Raw genomic sequence first — 9,974 nt, 5'->3', positions numbered from 1 at the left:
CTGTGACATGGCCCTGCCTACCAAATGCAGCTTCACCCACCAGTGGGTAGGCACCAGAAGCAAAAGGAACTACAATTTTACAGCCTGTGGAACAGATAGCACAAAGATAGGAAGCTAGAAAAAATGAGATGCCAGAGAAATATGTTCCAGATATAGGTACAAGATAAAACCTCAGAACAACTAAGTGAAGTAGAGATAGGCAATCTGCCTGAAAAAGAATTCAGAGCAGTGACATTAAGGATGATCCAAGATCTTGGAGAAAGAATGGAGGCAGACTGACAAGATTATGAGAAATGTTTAACAAAGAGCCAGAAGACTGAAAAAAAGAAAAAAAAAGATGAACAATACAATAAATGAAATGCAAAGTACACTAGAAGGAAGCAATAACAGAATAAATGAGGCACAAGAATGAGTAAGTGAGTTGGAAGACAGATTGGTGGAAATCACTGTAGTGGAACAAAATAAAAGGAAAAAATAGCATGAAGTTTTTATGATGTTCTTCCCAGCAGTATCTCTAGTAACTCCCTGACTCAAATCCATAGCTCAGCAATCTTCACTTGTTCCTATTACCCCAACCTCAAGAACACATTTGCTATTTTTCATCCCCAATGATTTGCCTCTATCTACACTACTCTAACCCTACCATACTCTGTCCCTACATATGTGAACCTTCTGCCTGGAAAAACACTCATGCAAGGTATCACCTCATCTTAGAAATGGTGCCCCTTCCGTTTACTCCAAAAAGATCCTTTGTTTCTATTATGGGCTCCAAAATCACTGCAGACAGTGACTGTAGCCATGAAATTCAAAGATGCTGGCTCCTTGGAAAGAAAGCTATGACAAACTGAGACAGTGTACTAAAAAGCAGAGACATCACTTTTCTAACAAAGATCCATATAGTCAAAGCTGTGGTTTTCCAGTAGTCATGTATGGATGTGAGAGTTGGACCATAAAGAAGGCTACTAATGATGAGAAAGAGTTAGTCGCTCAGTCGTGACTATGACCCCATGAACTGTAGCTTGCCAGGTGTCTTTGTCCACAGAATTGTCCAGGCAAGAATACTGGAGTGGGTAGCCATTCCCTTCTCCAGGGATCCTCCTGACCCAGGGATTGAACCAGGGTCTCCTGCATTGCAGGCAGATACTTTATGGCCAGAGCCACCATGGAAGCCCAAAGACAACTGAGAGCCGAAGAATTGATGCTTTTGAACTGTGGTGCCGGAGAAGACTCTTGAGAGTCCCTTGGACTCTAAGGAGATCAAATCAGTCAATCCTAAAGGAAATCAACTGTGAATATTCATTGGAAGGACTAATGCTAAAGCTGAAGCTCCAAAACTTTGGCTACCTGATGTGAAGAAATGACTCATTGGAAAAGACCCTGATGCTGGGAAAGATTTAAGGCAAAAGAAGAGGGCATGCTATGAGATGGTTACATAGCATCACTGACTCAATGGACATGAATTTGAGTAAACTCCAGGAAATAGTAGAGGAGTGAGGAACCTGGCATGCTGCAGTCCATGGGGTTGCAGAGTTGGACACAACTTATCAACTGAACAGTGACAACAATAGATTTGATCACACATTGTATTAGAACTGTCTACGTGACAGTAGTCTTGCTTTATTAGTAGAAGGCTCCTTGAGAGTACGAAGTGTATCATTCATTTTTTCTAGCATCATCACTCACTCATAGTAGTTGGCACACAGTGAGAGCTTAAGTAACATCAAATAAATGAGTATCACTGAAATTGTTTAAGTATAGTAATTATGAGAGGATGGAGGGAGGGAAAAATTGAAGGAGTTTTATCTTGAGTTGTTAAGTAAGTTTAGTAAAGAGCAGCTTTCTCTGCTGAGCCTTAGAAAAGGAATAGCAGACAGGAAAGATGAGATGAGATATACATGACTCACAGGCAGTGAAGATAACAAGAACCGAAGGCGCAGAAGCTTCAGGGCTGCTCCTCTCAGTTGGGGTGCTTTTGATGTGTGCCTGCTTTGATCCCTGCTGTGTAGCTATGGCCCAGGATGTTCTGGAATGAAGAAAAACTACTTACTGTCTTCTGTTTCCAAATCCAGAGTGTGTTAGAAAAGGAGCACATGGGGAGGGGGCTGGTTTATCTGGTGGCAAAATAAAATCATTTCCCAAAGGTAAATAGTCTCTCCCAATGGTTGAGAGCTGATGCTGAAGAAAAGAGGATGCACAGAGGGGACACTGCTGTGTGCAGAAGAGAAAAGCTGAATGCAACATAAAAGCAGAGACAAAAAAAAAAAAAAAAAAAAGCAGAGACAGAGACAAGATAAAATAGAAAAATGCAAAAGAACAGCTGCGCACAAGTGAAGTCAGCTAAGCTGTATAATTAGTAAAGGACACAGTGGGACACTGGGTCATACATGGAAGGATTTTGCCAGCCTCTTGGACAACACATGGGAATATAGTTAGTGACATTCCAGCACCTTATAACAAGGAAAAGGACAACACAGCTAACAGATCATGATGGGGGCAGAGGGAGAAATACACTGCTACTTCTCTGTGTATGGGGGGCCAAGTAGAACTCCCATTTGTGTAGCTTATTTTTAAAAGCATAATTTCTATTATAAATTATGCACAAGTAAAATCATTCTAAGTAAAAGCTGGCTTAAAACTCAACATTCAAAAAACTAAGATCATGGCATCTGGTCCCATCACTTCAGGCAAACAGAAGGGGAATAAATAGAAGCAGTGACAGATTTTATTTTCTTAGGTTCCAAAATCACTGCAGATGGTAACTGCAGCCATGAAATTAAAAGACGCTTGCTTCTTGAAAGGAAAGCTATGACAAACCTAGACAGTGTATTAAAAAGCAGAGACACTTTTTTGATGACAAAGTTCCTAATAGTCAAAGCTATGGTTTTTCCAGTAGTCATGGATGGATGTGAGAGCTGGACCATAAGGAAGGCTGAGTGCCAGAGAACTGATGCTTTTGGACTGTGGTGTTGGATAAGACTCTTGAGAGTCCCTTGGACTACAAGGATATCCAACCAGTCTATCCTAAAGGAAATCAGTCCTGAATATTCACTGGAAGGACTGATGTTGAAGCTGAAACGCCAATACTTTGACCACCTGATGTGAAGAGCTGACTCATTTGAAAAGACCCTGATGCTGGGCAAGATTGAAGGCAGGAGAGGAAGGCGATAACAGAGGACTAGATGGTTGGATGGCATCCCCAACTCAATGGACATGAGTTTGAGCAAGCTCAAACTGGTGAAGGACAGGGAAGCCTGAAGTGCTGCAGTCCATGGGGTCACAAAGAATTGGACATGACTGAACAACCATAACAACAACAAATCATTCTTATTAAATTTGAGATGTGGATTCAGTTATTCTCAAAACTACTTTTTTGAAATAGAGCTTTCATTCAGAAATTTTCTAAACTTGTATAATAGTCAGAGTCTCTTGACTGTCTCAGACTAACCTAGTATAAATGTTCAACAAATTTAATCTCCCCAGGTTGGTAAAGAGAGAAAGGAGATACTATGAACTCTCAAAGAAAAGGAGAAAAAGGGTCCAGGTGGAACAAGCTTTGGAGAGTTACTGTTAGAAGAAAAATCAAGTACTATGATGCCATGCATATTAAACGAGTTTAGGGGTAAAAATCTGGGACTGTACCTAAGTAAACTTCTGATGGACTTGATTCAAAAAGGAAGCACTTCCAGAATATGCAATATTTTAGGGTTAATTGCTCCATCTCCACATCTGGGTATTAGATGAAATATATGTGGAGGTCAAAGTCATTATAGTTCTTCTGCTACTGTTGCTGTTTAGTCACTAAGTCGTGTCTGACTCTTTGCGACCCCATGGACCATAGCCCACTAGGTTCCTCTTTCCATGGGATTTCCCAGGCAAGAATACTGGAGTGGGTTGCTATTTCCTTCTCCAGGGGATTTTCCCAACTCAGGGATTGAACCCACGTTTCCTGCTTGGCAGGTGGAATCTTTACCACTGAGCCACGTGGGAAGCCATAGATCTTCTACGAAGGCCTAAGTCATGTGATTTAACATACCCCAAAGCAGAGACTTTATTTCATTCACCAATAGAACAGTTTCTGCACATTGTGGATACTCAACAAACAGTTGATGGAACAAGAATAAGTGTAGAGAAGCTGAAGCACTGAATCTATTAAATTTGTTCTTGTGAATGGGGATAATAACTGAGAAGAAAATCATGATCTTTCAGACCTGTTGAGCTTCTGAGGCTTGGGCTTCTGTGATTTAGTCCTAGGAGAGAATTAATATTAATAGTTACATTGTTTTGAGTTCCATGAATACCAGATACTGAGCTAGACACTTAGATACACTGTTGTTAATCCTCAAAATAACTTTCCAAGTTACATATTATCTGTTTTATAGATGTGTATATAGGCTGTGAAAAAGTTAAACAATGTTCCGAAAGTTACATAGCCATTAAATGGCAAGCAGTAACTCATATCCATATGACTGCTAAATCAATGTATTTTACTTTTATTGCATTTAATATTGTATATATTTTGAAAATTTTATTCCTTGTAGTAAAATTAGTGTATGTTCATTAGAATAAATTCAGAAAAGAGAGAAAGGTTCAGGGGGACAAAGTCAGCCATGATACCTCCATTCTTTTGTAAACATATGGCAATATAATGTTTCTATAAAGTCACTGCAAACACTGAAATAGGAATCCCAAACCTTTGCTCCTAGGGGAATTATAAAGTTAGGTTCCTTCGCGCCTTTGGCCCTAACATTTTCATGAACTGACTAATCTATAACCTTGTTTTATGTATGTTTCTGTTTAAAAATGCATTACTTAATTGCTTTGTTGATTCAATAACATTTAACCGATAGTCAACAGTGCTATAACTTGTGCCTGAATGGAGTTTACCTAACACATCCATTTGCTCATCAGGTACATTACCACCTTGTTATTCTTAGAAACAAAAGGCAGCACTTCAGCACTATACTTGGGGTTCATTTTAAACGGTGAAGTCACCTATCAAAAGCTCCAAAATAAAAACATGGCACTGCATAACTGTAAAAAGGACACTTATTTACAACATGAGAGCTGAAACAAGAAGGTAGAGTCTATTTTGCTCAACCTCAGCTGGAAACATGCATGTCAGGTGATTCAAATATGGTGTTATTCTGGGCATGTCCATGAATGACCATGGAAATTATAGTCTACTATGTAATCACAGAGCTAGCAACTGAATAATCATGTCAGCCTCTGCTTTCCAAGAGGACAGATCTTAGGTAGTTTATTCCATTCTTATCAATTTTGAAGAAAGCTGTCTACAGATTCCCTTGAAAGTATACATTACGATTTTAGAGAAAATTTACTCAATATGAATTACTCAGGTAAGACTTCTCTGTCTTATTTAGAAGCAAAGATTTATAGAGGTGGGGGTGAAGAGAGGGAATTGTCATTCATTTTAATATAAGGATAATCTCAGATATTTTCCTTTTCCAAATATTTATACTAATTAGCATTCAATTTTGGAAAAAGTAATGTTGGACATGATAGAAATTAAAACAGTTTCAGGGGTATACACATTAAAAAAAAAAGACGTCTTCATACTCCCCAAATTCAGCAATCACTGTTTATCATTCCTTATAAATATATTGTAGAAATACTCTATGCAGCTACCAACATATATATCTACATTTAAATTTTATAAAAGACATAAAAATGAAAAGATATACAGGATAGGATAAGTATCCCAAATTCTACTTTATCCAAAAAGGTAATGGTATATTTTATAACTCTTAAATGCACTAGGTACAAAGACAGTAAATGGTCTTGAGATTTTTGTTCTAATTTTAAGGGAAAGGGAACTATTAATATCAATTGGTAGCATATTATATGCACACTTGTGCTAGGCACTTTATACATTTTACGTATTTTGAGGTCTCAAAGATGTCATGAAGGAAGTATTGTTCCCATTTTATAAATTAAAAATACTGCATTTCAGAGAAGTTAAATAATTTCTTTAATATCACACAGCTGATAATACACAATTAGAACCCACTTCCAGGGCATTATTCCAATATCTATGCTCATTTTATATATATATAGTTTACTTCTTATACATTATGCTTAACATTTGAATTATTAATATGGATATGGCAGTTGATTAGCTCAGTGGTTTAAAAATCTCTAATGAGGATCTGTACCTATAAGTTCATCCTTCTTCAGTCTGTGATTAATGCCACTTTGTACTTGACATTATAAAACCATAAATATTCAGTACAGTCAAATCTCTTAGAGAACACCAGACACTAAGAAGAATGGCATCACAGACCTGCAGATGGCACTGCTGCCCACAAGTCATCCAAATCTAACTTACTAATGGGTTTCTTAAAAATATACTCACTTTACAAATTATGTAACACTGATTCCGAAAGTTAAATTTCCACTGTCTGTGACTTTTAAACTATGTAATTCTTCCAATTTATGATTTGATTTTGAAATTTAATTTTCTGTTTACTGACCAATAAGTGCTTAATAGCAACACTTAGTAGCACTACAGCCTAGCAATAAGTGAAATATAAATGAGTGGAGGGGACACACAATGTTAAGATGGGGAAAAGAAAGACTTTGAACTCTTCACTTGAGCATAAAGTAATGCCTGGCAAGTTAGATCACTGAATTGTAAGAAGACAGGTAGAAACTGCTAAAATCTAAAGATGGATGCAGTCTTTAGAATTCCCAAGATATAAATCAGAAAGTTAACAAAAAAATCCATAAATACAAAAGTCTGAGACATTGTACATAATGAATAAGAATGCAGGTCCTTTCACTGTATTTTTAGCTTCATCATGAACTTTTAAGAAAAATTACTGCTAATCTCAGTCAATCATATAAACCTTTGAGGATAAAAAGAGAGCTACTTTATTCTGAGTTGTTGAGAGATAGGATACTCCAAGATTTCATAGGGTTTTATCTGATTGTTAAGATTACAGGCAATTTAAACTTTTCAATTCCAAATCATCTATTAATATGATAGACATTACTTTTTAATAAATCAACAAACAATAAAGCAAATAATATCCCAAGACATCAATTCTCATAACCTCTCTCATATTAACCCAATCCCTTTTCTAGTTTGTTTGTTTTAATGCTAGGGATCCCTTGCAGTGGATATGAGGTGTTCTCCATAGAACCCCTTCTGTGCTGAATCATTCACTTTTCACCAGTCAGGGATATTGGCTGCAGTCCTCTCTAGGAATCATGCTTGACTAGAGGGAACTGCTTCACCCAGGGTTGTACTTCCCAAATCAACCCATATTGATTGACTGGTTTACAGAAAGGTACCTTCCCTGGTGGCTCAGATGGTTAAGAATCTTCCTGTAATGCAGGAGACCCAGGTTCAATCCCTGGGTCAGGAAGATCCTCTGGAGAAGGAAATGGTAGCCCAATCCAGTACTTGCCTGGAGAATCCCATGGACAGAGGAGCCTGGTGGGCTACAGTCCGTGGGGTCACAAAGAGTCAGCCATTACTGAGTGACTAACACTTTCACTTAGATGAAGGTACAAAGGTTCAGTTCCTTTTGTCAATTTGGGACAATTCTGAAGTCCCATCCCAGCTCCAAAGCCTGTTCATTGGATCAGTTGAGGCCTCTGTTACAATTCTGTTGCAGTTCAACCTTTTCTTTTGCCCCATCCTTCCCACTCCCCATCACTTTTGCAAGTATTGCTAAGTGTTGCTCAGTTGTTAAGTCGTGTCTGATGTTTTGCGACCCCCATGGACTGCAGCATGCCAAGCTTCCCTGTCCTTCACTGTCCTCCGGAGTTTGTTCAAATTCATGTCTGTTGGGTCGAGGATGACATCTAATCATCTCATCCTCTGCTGCTCCCTTCTCTTTTTGCCTTCAATCTTTCCCAGCATCAGGGTCTTTTCCAATGAGTGAGCTAAATGTACTACTCAGTAATCTCTGACAAATATTTGTCTCAGTACTGTAATATCGGTAACATGACCAAAGGCAGAACTAAGACTAGTCCTACAAAGCTGACTAAACTAGGATTTTGGATCTGGATCAATCAATGGCTAGCTTGTAATGAAGAGACTATTACTGGTGGTTGATAGCATACTGACAGCCCTTGCCAAAATTTTTACTGGTGGTGAATTTACACCAATTCTTAACCAAGAAAACAAATCTAAAACAGTATCACTTAATTGTTTTCTCATTTACAGTTTTTAAAAATATTATTTAAAAAAAATCTCATTTTTGTTCCTTTGTATAAATTATTTGCTCTGAATACTTTTCCTCTTTATCATTAGTTTTCAGCAACTTGCTTACATGTGCCTTGGTGCGGATTTGTTTTTCTTTTGCTGTGTTACTTGAACTTCTATGGGTTTATGGTCTTTGTTACATTTAGGAAAACTTCAGCCATTATTTTTGGCCAGTAACTTTTACGTTCTCCCTTTTCCTTCCTTCACTTCTAGGCTCTAATTCACACAATTCTGTTTCATATTTTCACAAAGCTCACTGAAACTCTGTTCTTTTTGTTTTTTCAGTTTGCTTCCTTTGTACTTCATTTTGAAAGTGAAAATGAAAGTCACTCAGTTGTGTCTGACTCTTTGCAATCCCATGGACTGTACAGTCCATGGAATTCTCCAGGCCAGAATACTGGAGTGGGTAGCCTTTCCCTTCTCCAGGGGATCTTCCCAACCCAGGGATCGAACCCAGGTCTCCCAAACCCAGGTCTCCCGCATTGCAGGTGGATTCTTAACCAGCTGAGCCACAAGGGAGGCCTAAGAATACTGGAGTGGGTAGCCTATCCCTTCTCCAGAAATCAAACCAGGGTCTCCTGCATTGCAGGCAGATTCTTTACCAACTGAGCTATCAGGGAAGCCCAAAATCATACCTTCCCTTACCAGGAATCAAACCCAGGCCACAGGGGTGAAAGTGCTGAATCCTAGCCACTAGACCACCAGGGAACTTTATTTTGGGTAGTGGATATTGATGTTTCCAAGTTCATGAATCTTTTCTTCTGCTGGGTCTAATTTGCTCTTAATTTTATTACATTTATTTTTCATTTTGGATATTATAGTTTTAATCTCTAGAATTATCTTTCAATCTTTTTTGTATCCTCCATGTCCACCAGTATATTCCTGATTTTCTTTATATCCTAGAAAATATTTATAATGTTTATAATAACTGTTAAAGTGCCTGTTAATTTCATTATCTCTGTTATATCTAGGTACATTTCTACTGATCACTTTTACCTCTGGCTATGGATTATATACTTCTCTGTTTCTTTGCATGTCTGATAATTTTTGATTGGATGCTGGACATTGTAATTTTTACATTGTTAAATGTAGATTTTGTTGTATTTCTTTAAAGTATTGTTCTGGCACACAAAAGTTACTGGAAGAGCAATGTGAAGATTTTGGGGCTTGTTTTTAAGATTTATAGTAGGGTGAATTCATAGCAGTTTTTCTTCTAGTGCTAATCTGGCCCACACTTGAAGCACAACTCTTCTGAAGATGCTACCCAATGCCCCAAGTATTAGAGGTTCTCTATACTTTGACAGATGGGAATATGTATTCCCAGATCTGTGAGGTACTGAGATTGTTTGGTTTACTGCTTTTCAGTCCATTCTTTCCTTGCCCCCCGCACCCTTCTTTTTAAGTACTCAACTGACTTACTTCACCTTGCCTCATGCCAATTAGTACTCAACAAAACCTTTAAACCACTGCAGATCTCTGAAGAGTGTTGTTTTTTTTTTTAAAACTTTTTGTCTTCTGTATTTTTTAATAGCTTCCTCAGTCATCCTCTGATCTCTAGCTACTTAATGCACTGAGATGCTGAGCTTTATTTTGGCTGTCCCTCCCTGCACCCTGGCATGGCAACTGCCTGTAAGCAGTAATCTGGAGACAATCATAGGGATTCTCCAGTGGCTCAGCTGGTAAAGAACTCACCTACCAGTGAAGAAGACACAAGAGATACAGGTTCGATCCCTGGGTTGGG

At 38.2% G+C, this 9,974-nt stretch overlaps 1 protein-coding gene across 2 annotated transcripts in view; it reads right to left on the bottom strand.

The window, feature by feature from the left end:
• Nucleotides 1-4,023: 4,023 nt before the first annotated feature.
• Nucleotides 4,024-9,974, bottom strand: part of DEPDC1 (DEP domain containing 1) — a 28,913-nt gene continuing 22,962 nt past the window's right edge. For both annotated transcript variants that reach the window (XR_011487825.1, XM_070467957.1), the window contains one exon: nucleotides 4,024-4,247. The gene's annotated coding sequence lies outside the window, so the exon portion shown is untranslated. The remainder of the gene's footprint in view (nucleotides 4,248-9,974) is intronic.

This window comes from Odocoileus virginianus, chromosome 5 (assembly GCF_023699985.2).
Source record: "Odocoileus virginianus isolate 20LAN1187 ecotype Illinois chromosome 5, Ovbor_1.2, whole genome shotgun sequence".
Classification (NCBI taxonomy): Eukaryota; Metazoa; Chordata; class Mammalia; order Artiodactyla; family Cervidae; genus Odocoileus; species Odocoileus virginianus.
The sequence above is the reverse complement of the archived record's forward strand: the minus strand, read 5'-3'. Positions and strand labels throughout refer to the sequence as shown.